We start from the raw sequence: 22,797 nt of genomic DNA on the forward strand, positions 1-22,797 counted from the left end.
AAGTGCTGTAAGTTAGAGCACCAAGTAAGTGTTCCAACCAAACAGACATGCATCATCGGTGGGGAATGGGGGCTCGGTACCTCCCTGCACTGGTTAAGGCTAGCAGGCCTTTCCCCCAGTTGCAGCCAGCAGAGGAAGCATGAGTTGCCTGCACTGCTCTTCATTGTGCTGGGGACTCTGGTGGAAAAGGAGCCCCTCCCGCAACCTTCAGGCTCAGGTTTTTCTGGGGGGAGGGGGGGATAACTTCAGGAGGGAGATCAGACAAGATGTTTTGGGGAATCCCAAGACAGCTTTCCCTGAAAGGGGCTCATCTGTGACATAAAAACCCATAAAATATTAAAATAGAGTAACTCCCAAATAGTTCCCCATTTAACTTAAATAAAAAGGTCTTACAATGCTTCCCAAAGATATCCAGGCTCAGGCTCTGACAGGCTGCAAGAGGGAGGGAGTTCCAGAACTGACAGTGGATTCACATGTTCAACTTAACACTATTAAGTGCAGCTAAAACACAAAAGGATGCCTGTTTAAGTAATTTAGTATGTTCTAATTGCCCTTGTGGTGTTGCAAAGTTGTTCTCTTTAGGTACATACAAATGTTATATTTAAATCAACCTAGCTAGGCTTAGATTGATCTAAATGCTCATCTGTGCAGACATTTGCGGGGGTGAGGGTAAAACAGGCCAAAAATGGCAGCCTGGTCTAAATTAATTAACCTGAGTAGGTGAATTAACTTGGGCCAGGAACAGGTAAAACCAATCCAGAGAATGTCTGCGTGGGTTCTGATAGCATCCCTGGGCTAGGAAAGCCCAATTGCTCACCCCAGATCCAGGTCTGTGATCTTCCTACCTCCCCAACAACCCTGACCCGGCTACTTTTAACCACCTGGCAGCCCCTCCCCACAGATCCATCAAGTCCCTCCCCCCCCATCCCACTAAACTTCCCCCTAGACTTGCCAAACCCATGGACCCTCCCCCCCCAAGTTATTTATACTGAGTTCCCAGCGCAGCTCCCAGCACTGGCAAATACCTGTACATGCCACTCCCAGTCTACAGTCATATGGCTTATAGTATGTCATGTGATTATAGACCCGCATGGGTGCAACAAATGTTTGTATGTACCTTATCAGGCAATGGTTATCTCTGAACATGTACTAACTTCAATAGGTCATTATATGCCAATGATTTCCAACTGTTGCAAGTGAATATGTGACAGCACCCTAGCACATACTAGCTTTAATACATGAATATTCCAGTGATTTAAAACTGTTGCAAGTAAACTTGTGACAAGGCTATAAGGTACCACTACTAAGAATGGATTCCCACATATTTTTGCCAAATGAACTTGGTGCAGAGATGGTACTTGCAGGTGGCTACTATCAACTGACCTTAGAAAAGATTGGAATGGATGTAATGGAGGCAGAAGGTGGTCCTTTATGTTTTTATGTATGAATCAGGTCTTATAGGCTTCTGTAGGTCAAGACTAGCACTTTGAATTGTTCCTAGAAAGTTATTGGAACTCAGTTCAGACTCTAGAGATAAATAAAGCTCTTAAATACACATCTTGCTATTGCAAGTTCCCAATATATTTAAAAAACCTACCAACCATGCTAAACTATTTCTGACTAACTACAGATGAGAGGAGTTTTATATATTCTTGGTTCCCATTCTGCTGCTTGTAGGAGGGTGACCTTATAAAAATCTAGGACCTTATAAAAATGTAGCTAGATAGATAATAACCCCTGACAGAACACTAGTACAACCACTGTTTTATATGAGTTGCAATAAATCCAGTTCAGGAGTTATGAATTCATGTTTCCCCAAATCAACTTCAGGCCAAACCTTGCCCTTTTGGCCCACAAGCTAAATAACAGCAAGCTTGTAAGTGTTGAAAGAGCTGTTCACCAGACAACCTTTGGCAATAAAAGCCTCCATAATACAACCCAGGAAGGCCATGAGTATCAGTAGAAGAAAGGAAAGAAGATCTCCAAAATATGAGCAGGAGAGAGATTAAGCTAAAAGGTGGGGAAATTGAGAAGAAACAGAATGTGTTGCAGAATGTGAGAAGGTAAAAGATTCTGGAAGGCAAATAAAGAGTGTTGTTTGAATTGGAAGGAAAAAAGTATCTCCAATCTAGTCTCCCTACAAACAGCATGAATGTGCCTCTTCTGGGAGCTTATTTAAATTTCTGTGCTGTGGGAACTTCTGATATTTTAACATTTGTTTTCCTCCCACATTGCAGTGGAAATTCCAAATATCAAATCTTTTCATGGCATAAAGAATTCTGGAAAAAAAATTGAAATATGTCAAAATAGTTCAGTTGGTCACACTACATTAAAAACTGTTTTTCAGCTCAGTTTGATGTTTTAGTCTGCCTGCCTGATCTGCCTAAGTTCACTACAACTTCTATCACAGTTGTTCACCCAGAAAAGTCCAAAATATAAGCTGGCATTCTGGATCTCTAATGTTTTCCTGATCCCTACCCCCAAGTACACTCCAGTCAGAATTTTTCCCTCTAGAAGAACAGCACAATAAAATGAAGGGGAGATAAAGATAAAATACATTAACCATTAACACAAGTCTGTGGATGGTGTGTGTGATGGCTTTTTCTATGTCTTTCCTTTCCCTTTCTTTTTCCATTTCTGTTTTAGTTGTCCCAGTTTCATGGCTCATAGGATCATAGGAAAGTAGGGCTGGAAGGGACCTCACAAGATCATCTACTACAGCTTTCTGCTCAAGGTAGAATCATCCCTGACTAAATCATGCCAGCCCCGTGTCCGTCTAATCTGTTCTTGAAAATGTCCAGTTTTGGCAAGCAGTCGAGGGCCGCATGGGTAGCCCCGCCCTTTGACAGGTGCCCCACCCCTTGAAAGGTGCCCTGCCCCCTGGTCACCATCTTGGGACCAATGTCCCCGGGACAGCACTGGTGGGGCCTAGAGCAGGGCACAGGCTGGCAGGGGTCTGTGGAGCCAGGCTTGTTTGCACCAGCAGGGAGAGGGGGAGCTGGCTCAGTTTCATAGATCCCCTTCTAGCCGGGACCCTTTACACTTGCTGCCCTGTTCTGGACCCCACCAGTGCTGACCCTGGGACACTGGCATGGGCCCTGTGCACCCACTCACTCCCAGTGCCCCCCAGCCCCGCAGTACAGACTGGGGGCAGCATTCAGCCCCCATCCTGTGCTCCCTGGCAGGGAATGAGCTGGTGCTAAGCACAGGGAAAAGTGGCCCCTCCCCCACACAGTGGCTGGCCCTCCCTGTTGCAGCCGCTCACAGCCCATGCGGGACTGTCTTGAGCAGGCACAGGCAGCCCCAGGCAAGCTGGGAGTGAATGCAGCGTGGGGCACCAGCCACGAGGCGGGCGAGGAGCTAGTTTTCCCGTACTCAGCACCAGCTTGTAACCTGGCCCCGCTGCCAGCCTGGGCCCCATACCGGCTCCAGGCTTACCCATTGAGGCTGCACCACAGCAGCAGCAGATGCAGCCCTCCTGCTTGCCGCACCAGGCAGCGTTTGTCACCACTGCCTCTCTGCTGCCCAGCACATGAGCTCCAGGTGGGCAGCAGCAGCAAACACTGCCCGACAGGCAAGCCCAGAGCTGGCGTGGGGCCCAGGCTGGTAGCGGGGCCGGGTTACAATCTGGTGCTGAGAGCGGGGAAAAGTGGCCCCTTGCCCGCCCTGTGGCCAGTGCCCCACACTGCAGCCACTCACAGCCTGCGTGGGGCTGCCTATGCCTGCTCAGGACAGCCCCACGCAGGCTCCAAGTGACTGCACCAGGAAGTGCTGGCCATGGGGTGGGCGAGGGGCTGCTTTTCCCTGGCTCCTTCCCTGCCCAGGGTCCTCCCCCACCCTTACCTGAGCTTCCTGCTCCGGGGCAGCCATGTGGTCCTAGGCCAGAAGCCCTTCCATTCTTGCCTTTATAATCCCTTTTTCTGTAACCCCCTCCTCCCCACCTCACCCTATCTCACAATTTTTTTTTCTTTCCCTCCATATCCCATCACATTTTTGCTACACCTAAAACAGTTGCAGACCATAGACTCTGGGCAGACAAAATACTATTGGAATTGGGAAGACCTTTCACCTGAGAGAAAGTGCAGAACTATTCCCATTCTTAGGTTATGCCTGCTGTTCCTTAACACACTGTGCTAGTAACCTGCCAACCAAGCTGTCCTGAGGCAGTGCTCAGGATTGGTTTCTCTGGAGTGAAGAGTTTCTTGCTTAGAATCCTACAGGCATTCATTCTCACTAAACCAGGGTCTTACAGAAAATGTGATGCCTGCATTTCTCTTACACCAGCTCAAAAGCGGAGGCAGCATTGGAATTTGCCTAATGGTAATATGGGGTGCTGTATATGGAACAGAGGCTGCTCCAACATGCTGTAATCTAGGAGAAGAGTCAATTAATCAGGCCTGCAGGAGTGTGGATGTTGAGAATGATGAAAAATTTGTGGAATTTACTTAGCAAAATATACAACAGTCCAGTACAGAGTCAGACGATTCTGCAAGTGCTTTCTATTCACTTCTGTTTCCGACTTAATGTAACAGGGAACCAAGGCTCCCATTACTTTAAGGGAGAAATGGTAGCAGGAAGACCCCCAGGTGTGGGGGGAAGCATTGCCCTTTGTGGTCTGGCTGCAGGGGAATAGGCAGCCAGGGACCCATAGATTGTAAAGGCCTATTGCAGGGCTATTTTCACAGCAATTGGCTGATAGGGCAGAGCATTGTTCAAGCAACAGGAGCCTTGCTCTGGAAGCTAGTGTAATGACATAAGCTGTTCATTAGGGTCAGAAAGGGACAGCTGTTCTGGGCTAGAGTCACCTGACCGAAGAGAGATGCCACTCTGAGAAGCTTAAAAGCTCACACCTGTGGAGTGGAAGAGGGGAAGTCCAGTACCCTGCAGGAGGGGTCTCTCAGCAGAGACGAGCTAAGAGGGGTCCTCTCAGCAGAGGGGTCTCTCAGCAGAGAGGAGCCAGAGATGCTGGCAGGGAGGTAAGAGCCCAGCTGAAGGATGGCTGGCTGAAGGCTTGTTTGTTCATGTGTTTGCCCCAAGGTGGGGGGAGGTTTTTCTTTAAAGGAGGTAGTGTGCCTTTTTCTTTCCTCCCATTAATTTTCCCAGAAGAGGAAAGGTTTGGTGTTAAGCGACTGCTTGCTTGGCTTTGCTTGCTCTAATTATTGGTAGAGTGATATTGAATCTCATGAGGCTCAATCAGGAGAAGTGCAAACTCCTTCACTTAGGATGAAACAATCCCATGCACTGGTACAGGCTGGGGGCTGACTCACTAAGTAGCAACTCTGCAGAAAAGGACTTGGGGGTTATGGTACACAAGAAGTTGAATATGAGCCAACAGCATGCCCTTGTTGTAAAGAAGGCTAATGGCATACTGGGCTGCATTGGTAGGAACACTGCCAGTAGACCAAAAGAGAAGTGCTTCTTCTCCTCTATTTGGCACTGGCAAGGCCACATCTGGAGTACTGTGTCCCGTTTTCGGACTCCCCACTACAGAAAGGATGTAGACAAATTGAAGAGAGTCCAGCAGACAGCAATAAAAATGGTTATGCAGCTGGGGTACATGAATTGTGAGGAGAGACTGAGGGAACTGGGCATATTGAGTCTGGAGAAGAGAACGCTGGAGATTTCATAGCAGCCTTCAGCTACCTGAAGTGGATAGAGCTAGATCTCAGTGGTGGCAGACAACAGTAACGGTCTCAGGTTGCAGCAATGGAAGTTCAGGTTAGATATTAGGAAGAACTTTCTCAGCAAGAAGATAGCAAAGCACTGGGACAGGTTACCCAGCAACCTTGTGGAATCTCCATCCTTGGAGGTTTTTAAGACCCAAGTAGACAAAGCCTTGGCTGAGATAATCTAGTTGGGGATGGTTAGGGGTAGGGTAGGGTTAGAGTTTGAGCAGGGGGTTGGACTATATGATCTCCTGAGGTCCCTTCCAAACCTCCTTTTCTATGATTCTGTGACTTACTTGGAACGAATAACAAGGAAGGAGGAAGTCACAAGGTACCCGGTGCACACATGGGGTTTTGAGCCCTGCCAGGGCCTTGGTACAAGATACTGAGAGGTGGAGGTGGAATGGTTAAAGCCCTCAATAATGCTAAGATAAATGCAGGGATTGGGTGGGTGTTGGCCTTCCCTATGTTGAATGTGGGTTAAGTATGGATTAGGATGTATGTCATCCACCAACTCGCAGCAGCTTCCTTCCTAATTGAGTCCTTCTGGGGAGGGGAACTTTACTTAAAGGAAAGCTTTGAAGTGGCTGCAGTCAGGAGGGTATGGTTGAAGGGCAGCTGTAACCAGATAGAATTCAAGATATCAATGGATGGGAAAGATGATTCGACTTCCAAGCTACTGGAGATGTATACGGTATCTATGCAGATGACTCTCTCTTCTGAAGGACCATGTTTGAGGCCCAATATCCTGTTTTGCTGGGATAAAATCCTGTTTACCCCAACTGTCGATGATCTCAACTTGAACAAATTCCACAAGGGGGTTCTTGCAGCTCCTGTGGCATGACATACCATAAAATGTGCGTGTGATCTTGTTCTTGGAAATGCTCAGGAATCACTGTGTTGTCTTCTTTACCTTTAACGTAAAAAGCAATATAGAGTGGGTGTTCTGTGGTTAGCAGGAGCAAAACTGATAAGATAGTTTACAGTAAGTTTTAGAGACAGGAAAATACCCTGCTTTGTAGCAAAGGAAGTGGACTTTACCTACTTGGAAGACAACATGGGTAAGAAATCATCCTGTAATCTTAACACAGGATTTACAGCTACAATGCCACAGATAGTGTAGTACAGATAGGATCTGTGTCATGTAACCTTTATAAATCGGAAGTTAGTGGAGACACACCAGTATAAAATTAGTGTCCAATTAGAAGAAAAGAATTAAGACCAATCTGTGGCTTAGTTAAGATTCCTACAGTGTTGGGCAAAGGTGTAGTCAAATTCAGCAGTTAGTTTCATATATTTCATAGCTGTAGTGAAGTGGGAGCTCCCCAACCAGCCACAGTGCTGGTCTCCCACTGCCTCTGAGCATGCCGCCCATCTGTCTCTCCTGCCATGCCTTGTTGTTAAGTAATTATAGTCTTAATTAGGCGGGAGGCTGCCCATTATGGGCCCTGGTGTCTAGGGCCTTGAGAACAAGCTCCTACCTCCCCTTAGGTGCCCCATGACTCGCAGATGTTCCTAACAACTGTGTAAAGCTCCAGTCTGAGGTCGGGCCCAACTTGTTGTAGTATTAAACCTCTCATGACCTGCCCTATGGGCCACACTCATACCGCCTCCCTCTCACACTGCACCGTCTCTTACACAGTCTCTCTCATACTTCCCTTGCTGGGCATCACTCTTACCACCCTTCCTTTTCCCTTGGACCACACTTGCCCTGCCCTCAGTCAGAGGGTCCTCGGGCTTGATTCTCTTCACTTCCCAGGCAGCAAGCGCAGGGCCTTTTGGACATCTCCCACTACCCTCATCCGAGTGAGCACTGGATGGTTCAGAAAATACTGCACCAACTCTGCCCATCTCATAACCAGGCAACTCCGCAGCTGCTCTCCATACAGGGCTGTTGACTCGCCCCCTTATTCCACCGCAGCTTCTCGTCTGCCATACTCTGATCGGCCTCAAGCCCACCTGTGGCTTACCTGAACCAGCTTTGGTCCCCCGTGTTAACAGGACCTCAACTCATGCCTCCTACTCAACCCAATACTCCACCCCCTTCTCTGGGGCCCAGGGCTGAACGCCTCCAGCAGGTTCAGGTACCTCTTGTCAGCATGCCTGGCCCACAACTCTCTTTCTCTTCCCAGGGTCTTACAACCCTCCAGGCTCAGGTGGCCACAGCCATGCCTGGCCCCACTATCCACTGTATAGCTCACAGCCTCTCTTCATAAGGCCTGTTCTTTTGCCCTCTGATCATGTATGTGGGTCTCCTCTGGACTCTTTCAAGCTGCTCCACATCCTTCCTGAATTGTGGAGCCCAGAATTGGATGCAGTACTCCAGCTGTGGCCTCACCAAGGCCACATACGGTGGGAGGATGACATCCTGGGTCTTACATGAGATGCATCACTAGATACAAGCCAGAGTATTGTTAGCTTTGCCAGCTGCAGTATTGCATTGGTGACTTGTGTTCATTTTGTGGTCAGTCATGACCCCCAAGTCTCTTTTGGTCATAGTGCTAGTGCATGTAGCACAGCCAAGCCTGTAAGTGTGATATGGGTTTTTTTTCCCCAAGATGGAGCACCTTGCATTTCTCTGTATTGAATGCCATCAGGTGTTCATTTGCTCATCTTGCAAGCCTATTGAGGTCAGCCTGGATCACCAGCCCATTCTCAAGTTCCCCAAAGGTTGATGTCACCAGCGGACTTAGCCAGTCCACTTCTGACATCAGTGTCCAGATCATTTATAAAGACATTAAAGAGTAGAGGTCTGACAGCAGAGCATTCTGGGAACACCATTGGTCACTGAGTGCCATGTTGATTTGGTTCCGTCAACTACCACTCTCTGGGTCTGACCTTGGAGCCAGTTCCCCAGCCATCAGATTGTAGAGTAGTCGAGACAACAGTTGTCCAATTTTTCCATGAGGACATCATGAGACACCACATCAAAGGCTTTTATGAAGTCCAAATATATGATATCATCCTCTTCCCTTTTATCCAGGTGATACATCCCCTAGTCATAGAAGGAAATGAGGTTGATCAGGCAAGACCTACCCGCAGTAAACCCATGCTGGCTGTTCCTCAGAATGTTGCCTTCTGTTAGCCTGTCAAGAATGGTTTCTTTGATATTTTTTTCCAAGATCTTCCCAGGGATTAAGGTCCAACTCATTGGCCTGTAGTTTCCCAGGTCTTCTTTCCTCCCTTTCTTGAAAATAGGTACCACATTGGCCCTCTTCTAATCTTCAGATACTTTGCCTGAGCACCATGAGTTCTCAAATAACCTTACCAGTGGCTCTGTTATGATGTCTGCCAGTTCCTTTAGCCCTCTTGGGTGCAATCTATCTGGACCAGCTGATTTGTGGGGGTCCAGCCTCTCAAGATGCTCCCTCACAAGATCCATGCCAATGGTGGGCATATATTCACCCTCACCCTGGTCATCCCGCATCATGTCCCAAAGGGTGGTCCCATTGGGTTGGTGAAAAACTGACACAAAGTATTCATTAAGCAGATTGGCTTTTACCTGGGTGTGGGTAGTCAGCTGCCCCAACTGGTTTAGCAGGGGTCCAATGTTGCTCTTGTTTTTCTTTCAACTCCCCACATATCTGAAGAAGGACTTTTTATCGTCCTTGGAGTTGGAGTTCAGTTGCAGCCTTGGTTTTCCTAGTTCTGTCCCTACAGATGTGGACCAGTGCAGAATACTCCTCCTAAGTGGTGTTTCCTGTCTTTCATCCTTTAAAAGCCTCTCTTTTAAGACATAGGAGGTCCATGAGTTCCCTGTTGAGCCAAGGGGGTTGTTGAGGCCTTTTACCACCTTTCCTATGGGTTGGGATGGACTCCCCTTGTGCTTCTAAGATCTCTTCCTTAACACCAGTTGTGCTTCTAGAATCACTAGTTAACACCAGCCATAGTAAAAAGGTTTTGTTTAATAAAAAGTTTACAGATTATCAGTAAATCTGACCAGGGGTCACATATACACTTTGCTTCCAACTGCAGATCACACTGTGCTGCCACCCCCATCCTAACAGTGGCCCTCAGGGAATCATAGAATCATATCATAGAATCATAGAAGTAGGGTCGGAAGGGACCTTGTAGATCTTCAAGTCCGAACCCCACCTGGGCAGGAGAAAAGACTGGACTCATTTGAGTCCAGCCAGGTAGTCATCAAGCCTCTTCTTAAAGATCCCCAGGGTAGGAGCCAGCACCACTTCCCTAAGGAAGTTGATTTCAGCTCCTAGCCACCCTAACTGTGAAGTAGTTCTTGCGGATGTCTAATCTAAATCTGCTCTCTAATAATTTGTGTCCATTGTTCCTTGTTATGCCAGCGGGTGCTAGGGGAAACGGTGTCTCCCCTAAACCCTTCTGGTCCCCCCTAGTGAGTTTATAGACAGTCACCAGGTCCCCCCTCAGCCTTCTCTTGTGAAGGTTGAACAGGTTTAGGTCCCGCAGTCTTTCAATGTAGGGTCTGCCCTGTAGTCCCCAGATCATGTGGGTGGCCTCCTCTGGACCCTCTCAATGTTGTCCACACCCTTCCTGAAATGGGGCGCACAGAACTGGACACAGTACTCCAGCTGTGGCCTGACCAGTGTCGCATAGAGGGGGAGTATCACCTCCCTGGCTCTACTTGAGATGCACCTGTGGATGCATGACAAGGTCCGGTTAGCCCTGCCAACCATGACCTCGCATTGCCAGCCCATGTTCACTTTGGAGTCAATAATGACTCCAAGATCCCTTTCTGCCTCTGTGCTCTCGAGAAGGGAGTTTCCCATTCTATAAGTGTACTGCTGGTTTCTACTGTCTAAGTGCAGCACCCTGCACTTGTCAATATTGAAACGCATCCTATTTATGTCAGCCCATTCCTGTAACCTATCCAGGTCTTGTTGCAGTCTCTTTCCCTCCCTACTAGCGTGCTCACCTCACCCCAAATTTTGGTATCATCAGCGAATTTAAACAGGTTGCATTTCACCCCATCGTCCAAATCACTGATGAAGAAATTAAACAGCGCAGGCCCCAGGACCGAGTCCTGGGGGACTCCGCTGCCCACTTCCCCCCAGGTCAAATATGACCCGTCCACCAACACCCTCTGAGTATGACCCTTGAGCCAATCTGCAATCCATCTGACTGTGTAGGCATCAATGCCACAGTCACCTAGTTTTTTAATGAGGATGGGGTGGGAGACAGTGTCAAAGGCCTTGCTGAAGTCTAGAAAGACTACGTCCACAGCAACACCTGCATCCATTGCCTTTGTGACCTGATCATAAGAGGCTATCAGGTTGGTCTGACATGACCTGCCCCTAATGAAACCATGCTGGTTGTCCTTGAGCATCATCCCTGAAGCTGGCCCATCACAGATGTGCTCCTTGAGGATCTTCTCAAAGAGTTTCCCAAGGATAGAGGTAAGACTGATGGACCTATAGTTGCCCGGGTCCTCTCTCTTCCCTTTTTTGAAGATGGGGGCCATGTTAGCTATCTTCCAGTCATCTGGCACCTGGCCCGAGCACCATGAGCGCTCGTAAAGCCGTGCCAAGGGCCCTGCAATAACCCCAGCTAGCTCCCTCAACACCTTGGGGTGGAGAGCATCTGGACCCGCTGACTTGAGCACATCCAGCCCTTTCAGAAGCTCTCTAACCCGGTCCTCCCCAACCTGAGGTCTGGAGGCGTTCCCCTCGAGTCCATCTGTCATCACAGTGGGGAAGTCCTGGTCCCTGCACAAGAAAACAGACATGAAGAATTGGTTAAAGAGTTCCGCTTTCTTCTCTGGCGCAACTACCAGATTGCCCAGCGTACTTTTCAGGGGCCCCACATTACCCGGTGCCTTCTTCATCCTTCCTATGTATTTGAAAAAGGACTTTTTATTATCCTCAATCTTGGACGCTAGTCCTAGCTCTATGTCCACCTTAGCTTTCCTGACAGCCCCTCTACAGGCCCAAGCAAGGACTGCCATCGGCCTACCTGCAGCAGACAGGGATGCAAGCAGCATGAGCCAATGGTTGGTGGGGTGGAGCTACAGGCTACAAAGTCCTGAAATGCTTCCTGAAGAGTACTGTGCATGTGCTTAGACACCAGGTGGCACACTATGCTCCATCCTTCAAAGCTTGCCCTGACAAGTGATCTTCAGTGAAGCTCAGGTTTTTATGGAGGGCTCAGTTTTTTTACAGACTTTGCAGACAAATGTTTTCAGGTTGGAAAGGAATCAGTACATATTTGGTTTAAGCTGCTTCTGAAAATTAGACTTGTGGCTTGCTTACAGGGAAAAGTTAGTGCTCAGTAAGCTGCAGTGTGAATTTACAGTGTGCCAGCTACTCCTGTAGACTATAGTAGATCTCAAGTTACTTAATACCAGCATAGGATAGCATTTGTTTGCATTTGCTTGACCGAATTTGGGGTAAGAAAAAAGGCAAAAGAAGTGATCAGGCCAGAGGAGATCACAAGGTGTGAACTGTTTTAGAAAATTCAGGAAAGATGGATTGAAAAAAAATAGGCTAAAGATTGCAAGTTCATTTTAAGTACATTTACTGATTTCCTGCTAGACCAAGCTGATTTTCGATAAGATATAGCTTAGGTAGGGAATAAAAATAGGTATATGAATATTAATTAGAGTAACATCTATTAAAATGTTTATGCAAATGTGCATGCACACAGTAAATAAGGTAATGTATATCTTTGTATGTATGTATTTTTTCCTTATTTACTATATTTTCTCTCACATAACCTATAACTTTTTCTCCAGAAACATGGGGAAAAATTGGGGTGTGTATTATATGCATATTGTATGGTAGGAGCCACAGCAGTTAATCCTGCCAGCACTACCTCCCTCTCAATCACCAAATCTCCAGACTTACGGAGAGTCCACCTCCACCCTCCCAACCATGTGCCAGATAGAACTGAAATGGACAGTTGACCTATTGCCAGACCTAACATTTCAGGTCTGACCCAGCATGTGACCCCAGACTAAGCACACTGGGTCTCCCTGAATATTAGGGCTGTACAAAGCTTCAGTAGCCAATTTGATTCAGAGCAGATTCAGCCTGATTCAGCGGCTGAATTTCCAAATCTGAACTGAATCAGGAGACCCATTAAAAGATATGAATCAAATTGGAAGCCTCTGAATCAATTCAGAAAACATTTAGCGCTGCTTCAGAGATTCAGCCATAGACTAAACAGGCAGCAGTCCTCAGCGCTGGACACAGCAGCCTCCAGCTGGTAAGTCTGTTGTGGTGGGTGGAGGAGGGAGTGAAGGGGAGTTGGGTTGGGGAGATCAACACCCCCCAGCCAGGGAGGGATTGGGGCTGGACCTGGGACCCAGATTGGGGCAAGCACTGCCCAGGGAAGGGGTAGGACGGTTCATGCCACTGCGTGCCACCACTCTGAGACCTGCTCATGTGGCAGCTTGTCCAGCGACTCTTTGCCACTGCTGCTGCCACCAGTCCAGGAGGACATTGGGCAGGGGTGTGTGGCCCAGGATCTGCGTGGGGTGAGTGGGGCCGGGGCTGCACTGGACACAAGGCGGAAGGCCCTGGGAGCAGGGCCTATGTCCGTCCCCCCTCCCCCCCCCATGCTCACCCAGCGGGTGCAGAGCCAACATGACACTGAGCCATTACGCTGCCTCCGGACAAGCAGCGTGCAGCGGCAGGATTTGGCCCAGCCTCCCCGCACCTCCTGGTGGAGCAGCGACATTCAGAAATGTTCTCCACATAGGAAGGACACAGTTAAATGCTGGTACACTGTAAATTCACACCACAGCTTAATGAGCAGTACCTGCCTCATGTAGGCCAGGCTTTAGGTTCCTAAGATACCTAGATGCTTTTGAAACTGTTACCTACAGTACCTTTCAGTTTCATAGGCTTACAATGTGGATGATATTCATAATAAAACCTTTTTTGTTGCTTTTGGAATATGCCTGGTTTTATGCTCATGTAGTTATAGCAATTCGGTGAAAATTTTGCATGAGAATAAGCACAAAATATTTCAGGACATTGTGAATTTCTTTTTGGACATGTAAGCTTAGCAGGCTGCTTTGTTGTGATAGATGACACAAGACAAATTATATTTGTAGTAGCAGTTTCACACAAAAAAACCTCATTTTGACTCATTTAATCAGAGTGCCTGTAATTTGTGTGCTCTTTATGGGTTAGTCAGGAAAAAAAACAGTGGGCAGAGACATTAGCAAGCAGCCTCTGTGAAGCTTCCTCCTTCATTGTGCGTTCTTGTATATTTGCATTCTTGTTACGTCTCTGATCCCAAACACCACCCAGGGATGGAACGGATGCATTGCTTGATGTCCCTTGGAAAGCATAAAAGGGAACCATTAGTAACAGTGTGGGTAGCATAGATGCTCACTGTTCTTACCCACAAAAAGACACCACTACAGGAGATGGGCTTGTTGCTATAAGTATGTCTTACAGCATTTGTTTAGGAAACTAGGAACTGTGTGTCGTGGTGGTGTTGAATTAAAAAAATCGTGGTTCGTTTCTCGGGAGGTGGAAAAAAACTTTCAGCTACAGACACACTTTATTAGCAACACAAAAGATATATATTTGCAAATAGGGTCAGAGGGAGAAGACAAAAGATCAAATCCCTCTGCCCCCGAGCACAATCATTAGCAGGCTTTTATCCCCCCTCTCCTGACCACGTGTGTAGAAGGAGGAATTTTTACAACTCATTTCCGGTTCATACAAACATATATGTAAACATGTCGCTTCATACGTCCCATGTGCATTATAATTAACTACTTAAGTATGCGGGGCGGGTAGGCTTAATATGCATTAGGCTATCACGCGTGCGTAGATGGGACCCAAGGTTACTCAAGGTTCAACCTGAAGGCAAAAATGGCATTTGCTCTTATCTTAGCCTAGGAATGTGGGGTCATGAAAGAAAGTGTGATTTAGTGTAACAAAGAGATAGTAAATTTGCAGGACAGAGAGGGAGTGATACCTTAGTACAAAGGGCTTTTGGTGGTTTTTCCCATCAATTTCCAACCCCCCCCTTCCCTCTCCCATTAAGGAGACAAGGAGGGGTAGCAGCTGTGTTTTTTTTTTTCCTAAATCTGCTATTGATAATGCATTTTTAATAATATTTCTAACAGTGGGACCCTTAATAGGCTGTTAATTCTATTAAACATTTAGATGCTACAACTTGAGACACTTCTCTCTAGATATATAGCTTTGTTATGGTTGTTGTGCATTCTTTGGCTAGTGCACAAGTTCATACCATACTGTTCATGTGTGTACTTTGACTGTTGTCAGGCTTGTGAGCAACATGCTTTTCTTGAACATAAGTCGGCTATACTGAGGTTTGTGTTTCTCCTGTTCCACACTATTTCTCTATAGGCCTAGTGTGCACGTCACAAGAACCCATCATGTTTAAACTTTACTTTGGGTTCCCATCAGGACCCTAAAGTATATTCAGATATTATTGGTTCTTATCAACTGCAGACTAGGCCTACAGAGAAATACTATGAAACATACTAACTATATTTTGAGAATGGGTCTCATCCCTTTTCCCTATTTGTCCTTTGCAGGAAGCATCCATTCCAAACCTTTTTAGGTCAAACCTTGGATCTAAATATTAAAATCTGAAAATTGACCTACTCCCTAGCTGAAATGACAAATAAAGGCTGGATTTCAATTTTGGAATGTATAAAAATACTGGGCACAGGAGTCCAGATTCTCATTTACTCACTGTCCTGTTTTTCTCCCTTTATCAGTGTAGAAGGCCACAGCATAAATGAAAATCAGGTGCAGAAACTCTTTTTCCCATCATGCTATTCACCCGCTTTTTAATATAGACTCCTCTTCCCTATTCCCTGCTTTCCCACTGCACAAACTATTCCTGTCTATCCACCAGTGCTCTTGCCTGATATACTCCGTGATCTTTTCTTTGATAGTTAATTACAGCCCATGACAAAGTACACAACGTACAGCATATAATTTCTCGTAAATTATTTATAATTACAAGTATTCTGATTGGTTTAGACTTATGTTCAATTGCTCCATTTTTTTAAAATATAAAAAGTCTTTCTCAGCACCAACTGCTTCCAGATGTGGGGAAAAAATGTACTTTGCTGAAAGAAGTAGCACATTAGTTGGATCTGGCTCTGCAGTATCTGTATACATTAGGTGCTTCAGTGAGGCTTTTGGCCACTTTTATCAAAAGCTGATTCAATCAGCTATTAGATAAAAGTACCAAAAAGGCCCCACTAAAGCATCCACTTTTTATACCGATGCTGCAGAGCCAGGTCCAATAAACACACTGCCTCTTCTGGGCATGCACTGGGTGTGGCTGCATTTAAACTTTATTGACTTTAAAGTACGGTACAGTTTTCTAGTTTTCTTTACATCTGCAAACAGTCTTTGTTTTTATTCTGGATTTATAATACACTTTAGTCATAGTTAACAAATTTTAATTCCAGAGTGGCCTAAATTGGTCCAAATTTGAATAAACTAAGCATCCAGGATTATATCCAAATTGTTCAATGTCTAAATATATTTACTTTTCTGACACCTTTTCATTCTTTTTTTCCCTCCTAGTTTTTTAATGAATGTACAAGTGATCTACTGAGCATATATCTTCAGTGAAGGAGGTATACAGTGGTTATTTAGATGAACTTGCTTCCATTGTGCATTTGAAAGAGAAACCCCATATTCTATTTAGTTTATTGATAACTGTGGCAGGCCTTTCACATTTAAGGGCCTAATTTTACAAATCTAAAGGCTTGACCTGTCTTTAGGTGTGCACAGACTTTGTCTAAACACAGGTAATCCTAACAAAATATAAAAAGGGGGTTAAAAAGTTAATGCAGTGTTTGGAAGATGGTTTCTGTGTTATGTTATTTCTGAGCTTGCCTCTAACTCCCTGTGTGGTCCTTGGACACAGGTGGATCCAGGGGGTGAGGTGCAGTGCTGTGCTGCAGTTGCACCCTGTCCTGTGATTCTTGCTCCACCCAACTTTAAAACCAACTGCCTGGGTAGCAGTGAGAGTCAACTGACTTCATGACTCATTATCATCTCCTTGTTCCCCGCTAATTTGTCTCCACTCCACAGGTGTTAAGACCATCTATTCTTTTTAATGTTTTTGACCTTCCAGTATTCAAACTTTTCCTCTCTGTTAGCCATTCCTGGTAATGTCTCTCTCTCTTTCACAGCCCAGCAGAATGTTTTTAGCCTAGCTGAAATACCCTATAATATTAGTAAAACATCTATTTTCTCTTTAACTGGAGAAAATTGTGTCATGTTATATTTCATTGTGTGCAACGCATCCTGTACCCCTTTTTTAAAAAATTTGGACCTGCCCACATCCTTGGATATGCCATTTAACCTTTCTATCACAGTTTGTCCATTTATATAACTACAACAATGATGCTTACTCAGCTTACTGGTCAATGCAGTAGAACTGCTCTCAAAGTGCTAATGGTTGTTGTGGAGGCACTGCAAGTAACTCCATAGCCAAGGTTAGATTAGTGTTGTAAATAATGTGTATTCTTTTATATCTATAATTTAATCAAGTAAGGTCCATACTTTAGACAATCTCTAGGATGCCAAAGAGAGCTTAACTTTTTCTGTCTGAACATAAGCCACTTATCAATGTTCCTCATATAGATTTAAGTCATTGTCATAGAAAAATAGAGTTGGAAGGGACCTTAATAAGAGCTCAAATGCAAGCCCCTATTCATACTACATCAAACCTGGCTAAACTATTGTAGACAAATGTTTCTCTTACTTGCACTTAAACTTCCAGTGATGGAGTTTCCATAACCTCTCTAGGTAATCTGTTCCAGTGCCTTACCACCCTCCTAGTTCTTTCTAATATCAAACCTAAATCTCTTTTGTTGCAATGTAAGCCCATTGCTTTTTGTCCTGTCCCCAGTGGACACAGACAACAATTGATCACCACTCTCTTTACAGCACCCCTTTCTGTACTTGAAGCCTCGTATCAAATCCCTCCTAGTTTTCTGTCTAAACTAAATTACACCAGTTCTTCCAACCTTTCTTTATGTCATATTGTCTGTATCTTGAATCAGTTGTGTGGTGATCCCACAAACACTTCTATATGTAATTAATTTTAAACTTGTGAGTCAAGTCCTTTTGTTTCCAGGAGCAAGGCCTCAGTCTAAAACAGATTCTTTATTCCTTACTAAAAAGTCAGTCCCATACTACTGATGGGCCTAACACGCTTAAATCAATAACTTTCAGCTACTTGTGCTTTTAAAAGAAACTAAGAATGGCCTGAAACCTGAACACAATGACATGCCTTTATATTATTTTCCTTGAAAAGATTCCCATTAAATCTATGGGAAAATTTCAATTATTGACAGCTTTATAATTTTGACCCCAAAAGGTAAATGTTATGTGTGAAAAATAATAATCCTTGAAAGTTTATACAAGTAAGGCTGACAGGAAGAAAGCAACTGCTTAAAAATGATATTGCATTCAGTTCTGCTGTTTTGTTTAAAATCCCTCATTGTGATGCTTTTATACTGTGGATTTTGTACAAATGGCAGTATCTGTATTTTTCCCTATCCCTTCTGCTCCCTGCTGAGCACATGCCAGAGGATCCTGTCTCTTTCCTTTCCTAAAGAGTACAGAAATCCTCTTCATGCTCTTATCAAAAGCTAGAGCAGAAATAATGTCGTTTTGGCTTTCCTCACTGTAATGGATAAGATATCTAGGGAATTAGTTGTATGCTTCATCAAACCTATTTGAGAACAGCCTGAGGTTATGGAGGTGGTTGATACAAATGCTGCAGGAGTAAGATTTGGAAATGGAAGAATGATACTTTGAACACCTCATGTGGTACGTTTGTACCACTGTATTAACTTTGAATTGAATTACAAACGTTCTGCCTCCCTAGTAGCAAAAAAAAGGACTGAATTCATTAGACATCATAAAAGGGACATACCAACTAACTGGGTTGCATGTAGAGCAAATACATGGGGGAGGCTGGGGTAGAATATTCAAGTCAGCCCATCATATGGTCTCAGGATGGAAAATACTGTCACTCTGGCTGATTCACTGACTCAGCCAGATTCTCTCCTCCTCAGGTCTGCTGCAGAGACATGTCATTCCTGCAGTATTTTCCACACTTTACATTGGCCCCTGTGATGTAACAAAACTGCACTGATCTCCGCTGCTAGAAACCCCTGTCTTATCCATTTGCCTAGAGGATGACGCATACAGCAATTCTCAGCTGGTATTAATTGACATCCCCACATAAGGTAATGCAGTGAAATTACACTCTTATACCCTAATGGAGAATTGGGCTTGTTCATATATCTGTATCAAAAGAATAGCTCATGCTGCATTCTGATTTAAATGATACATTCTATGCCATAGAAGTGTTAGTCAATAGAATTGGATAGGTGTACCCAGAAGTAGAAACTAAGCCAGTGTCAGTGGAAAATTTCAGAGGATCAATAGCATCTGTGTGACTGTTATTGCACCAACCTCTCTTTCAACTCAGTGTATTTTAGAATTGGTTTCAATAGTGTTATTTTTGATGATTTGGTCCTGTTGAAATGGATAGTGTTCAGAGTGAGCATTATGCCTTCTTGCTGAGTATACCATATTTCTAACTTGACTTTTTTAATGAAGTTGTGGATGTTAAAAGTTTCCCTAATGTCTAGGTTGTGGGAATAGGAGCAAGGGGGCTATAGATACTCAACATAATAACTATTCAGCTTTATTTTGATTTATGAGATATGGTATATTATTTCTGTTAGTAACCTCACTGCAAACCTATTCCATGCAACACATATTACTACAGTAAAATTCACAGTTACTTTACAGCATCTCACAGTATGCAAAAATGCTTTCCAGAATTAATCATTAAGAGGGAAAGATATATGTTTTTCAGATGAGATTTGAAAATAAAGAATAGCATGTGTGAAAAAGTGGGGTAGAGAGGGAGAAAGGGAACAATAAACAGGGCTACTAGAGCAAGGGTTAAGTGAAATCCCTTCCAAAACTCCTTTACATAAGTATGGCAGTACACCATTGGGTGCCTGCCACTTTAAAGGCTTAAGCAGGCTGCAGACCAGCCTGCAGGTGGGAGCAGACCCAATCAGGCAGTCATATGGCAGTCAGGAAGCTGCCTGACTGGTGGCGGGCTTGGCAGCCTGGGTATAAGACTAGGCCTTGAGAGCAGAGCCAGCAGGTGCTACAGGGATGCCACTGCAGTAACATCATGCAGCCAGAGATCTGCTGTTCCTGGAACATCTGGAGGTCAAGAGTAGGAACTATGGGGATGGAGGAGGTTCCTGGTGCTGATTAAGACCTGAAACTGCACCCTGCTGGGGTTGGATGATGTTGTGGGGCTGTCTCTGGAGAGGCATTCTCCAGGTAATGCTACAACTGTGCCTGCTGAGGGAAAGGCAAGGATGGGGTGGCGTATAGCCTCAGCCCCCATGACCTGGTGGGTTACTCCATAGAGGGGACATGTTTGGAGTCCAGGCATGAGTGGGCAGTAGGCCAAGTTGGGGATGCCCAAGGGCAGAGAAGGCCAGGGACTGAGCCCGCCCAGAGCATGGGGCAATAGGCCTGATGCCCTGTTGTAGAGTAGGGCCTGAATTGGGAGGCCTAAAGGTCTGTCAGGAGCCAGGATCAAGCACGAGAGAGTAAGCCTGAAGGGGTGTATGGAGTAGGGCCAGGGGGCCTGAAGGGCCACACAGAGTAGGACAGAGTGTGTGGCCTATGGTGGGGTGAGAATGGCTATGACCCAGTAAAAGGGGCAGTGTGAATGGGACCCAGATATGGGGTGTGAAAGGGGCCCAGTATAGGAACAAATTTTGGCCCTGGAAAAGGCTACGTGAGAGTCAACTGATCAGATCCCAACTGCTAGGCATGGGACACAGTGTAGGGTTGGTTCAGAGCCATGTATTTACACCATTGGCATCAGGACATTTAATGGACAGCCTCCTACCTAGGAGCAACTTTTTAATTACAACAAAGGTGTGGCAGGAGAATCAGGTGGGAGGACTACCTTAGACAGGTGAGCAGGTCGATGTTGTAACTGGCCTCGTGACATCCCCCTGTCACAATAAGGAGGAATATTGTATTTGGGTCACTGCCTGATTGAGGTTCCTTCATGACATGTGAACATAAAACGTATTGGCCACCTTTTACAAAAGACTTTTTATAATGCCATAAGCTTATTTTGATAAAATAACTGTGCATTCATGTGTGCTGTGTAAAGGTGGGAGGAGGGCTCCATGACAGTTGTCTTAATTGTTCTCAGGTCTTTCATTACCCCTTTTCCTATCTCAGTCTATTGAGGTAATGCTCATTAGTCTATTTAAATAAGCATTAAAGCATCACTAAGGGCACTTACACACATGCAAGGAGCCTGCTTCAATGCACTGGAAATCCAGCGTGTCAGAGCAGACTTAATTAATTTGATGTGAGAATATAAATTGATGTGCAGCACATATATCAGTGGTGCACTGAGAAAATGGTGGTGGTACACTCTGAACAAAAACACATTCAGTGTGCTTTAGTTCAAAAAGCACCATCATCATTTTCTCAGCATGGGGGCATGCTGCACCAATGATGCACATGATGCATGGGCACTTTTAATTAGCATGGCTTATTAATTAAAAGCACTCACTATCGCATCAGGAACACGTATAAAAGTGCCCTAGGAAAACTGTGATCTTTAGTTAATGCCCATTAAGATAGGCTAATGCATGTTTTCCTAGTACCTCACACTGGAGGGCATTTTTACACATGCTGTGGTAGTTGGGGCACTTTAATTGGAGAGCCACTCAAATTCAAGTGCCCAGAGCATTTCATGTATCAGTGTCCCCACACTTCAAAATGGTGATGAGGGAACTTTATTTAAAGTTCATCAAATGCGTTTCAAATGCCCCCACTGCCATTTTGAAACATGGGGATGATTATACATGAGATGTCGAGGCTGGCCGGAGCACAGTAATTACCATGCTCCAGCAGACTTGATGAATCAGTTGCAATGTCTCAGAGCAGCCTCTCAGCTCATGTATAGGCACCCAGAGGTCCTAGATTTAACACATATTAACTAAAGCATGTTAATGCATGTGTAAATGTGTTGTGTGTGGTGTGTTTGGAGTTTTTTATGTTCAAAATCAAAAACCACAGAGATGAGACATGATTACTTTGCACAAAAGATTAAAAGATGCTTAGAAGTTTTTTCTCCTTCCCCACCCCATTTTTTCTGGAAAAATTATGTTGAATGTTAACCATGCATATGTTTATGATGAAACTAAGGAAAACAATGTTTTTTAAAAACATATTTAAGCATAATACTTCCTTCAGTCTCCATCACTCAACAAGTATGTATCTAATGTTGAAAAATAATGACGTTCTGTAAGACAGATTGTTAGTGTCTCTTCCCCATTTGCCACATGCCAACCTCTTTAAAAAAAATGCTAGGAAGTAAAGTTAGTGCTAGGTGTTCAGTTTCATAGATACCGTCTCTCAATGTTTTTAAAATACAGGTAAGAGTGGTTGATACAAGAATCCTTGCTGAATGTTTTGAAATACTTGCTTTCTCTCTTTTTTACAATTGCTGACCATTATTATAAGTATTTTTTGCCTCCTGGCTGTGCAGTAAGAAAGAAGTTTTGGTCCATAGTATGCCACCTGCATCTTGGCCAGCACATCAGTAATTAAATCAGAGACTTCGCAACAGAATGTGAATTTCAAGTGCTTGAACTATGAACCCAGCTTCTAAAACTTAGGGACTCTAAGATGGGAAAAGACATCATCTTTGTGCCACCATAAACATTTTTATGCTGCCACAAAGCAATAGCAAAAACACATCCCTACCTTCTGTTACCCCACAAGTGTTCAAATTTGGCCTCAACAGAAGGTAGTGATCAATTGAGCTGCATTATTACAGTAGACCTTTCTTTGTTTATGGGAGGAGAGCACAGGCAACCTGAAGCTGCCTGCAGGCTCCAGCTGCTCCAGGCAGTGGCTCCTAGGGTTTGATGAGCCCAGTCCTGCATACCCTGGGAATTCCTGGGTAGGATAGGGCCTCTTAAGTCTTGGGAGCACCTGCCTTGCTTTCCCCACTTACCCAGATGTGTCCCAAGGATCTCTGGGGATGTAGCTTGGTAACCAGGGAAATTTGGGGCTTCTCCAGTTACCTAGATGCATCCCTGGGGTCTCTGGGGCAC

Source organism: Crocodylus siamensis, chromosome 5 (assembly GCF_052110815.1).
Source record: "Crocodylus siamensis isolate JL-2025a chromosome 5, ASM5211081v1, whole genome shotgun sequence".
Taxonomy (NCBI): domain Eukaryota; kingdom Metazoa; phylum Chordata; order Crocodylia; family Crocodylidae; genus Crocodylus; species Crocodylus siamensis.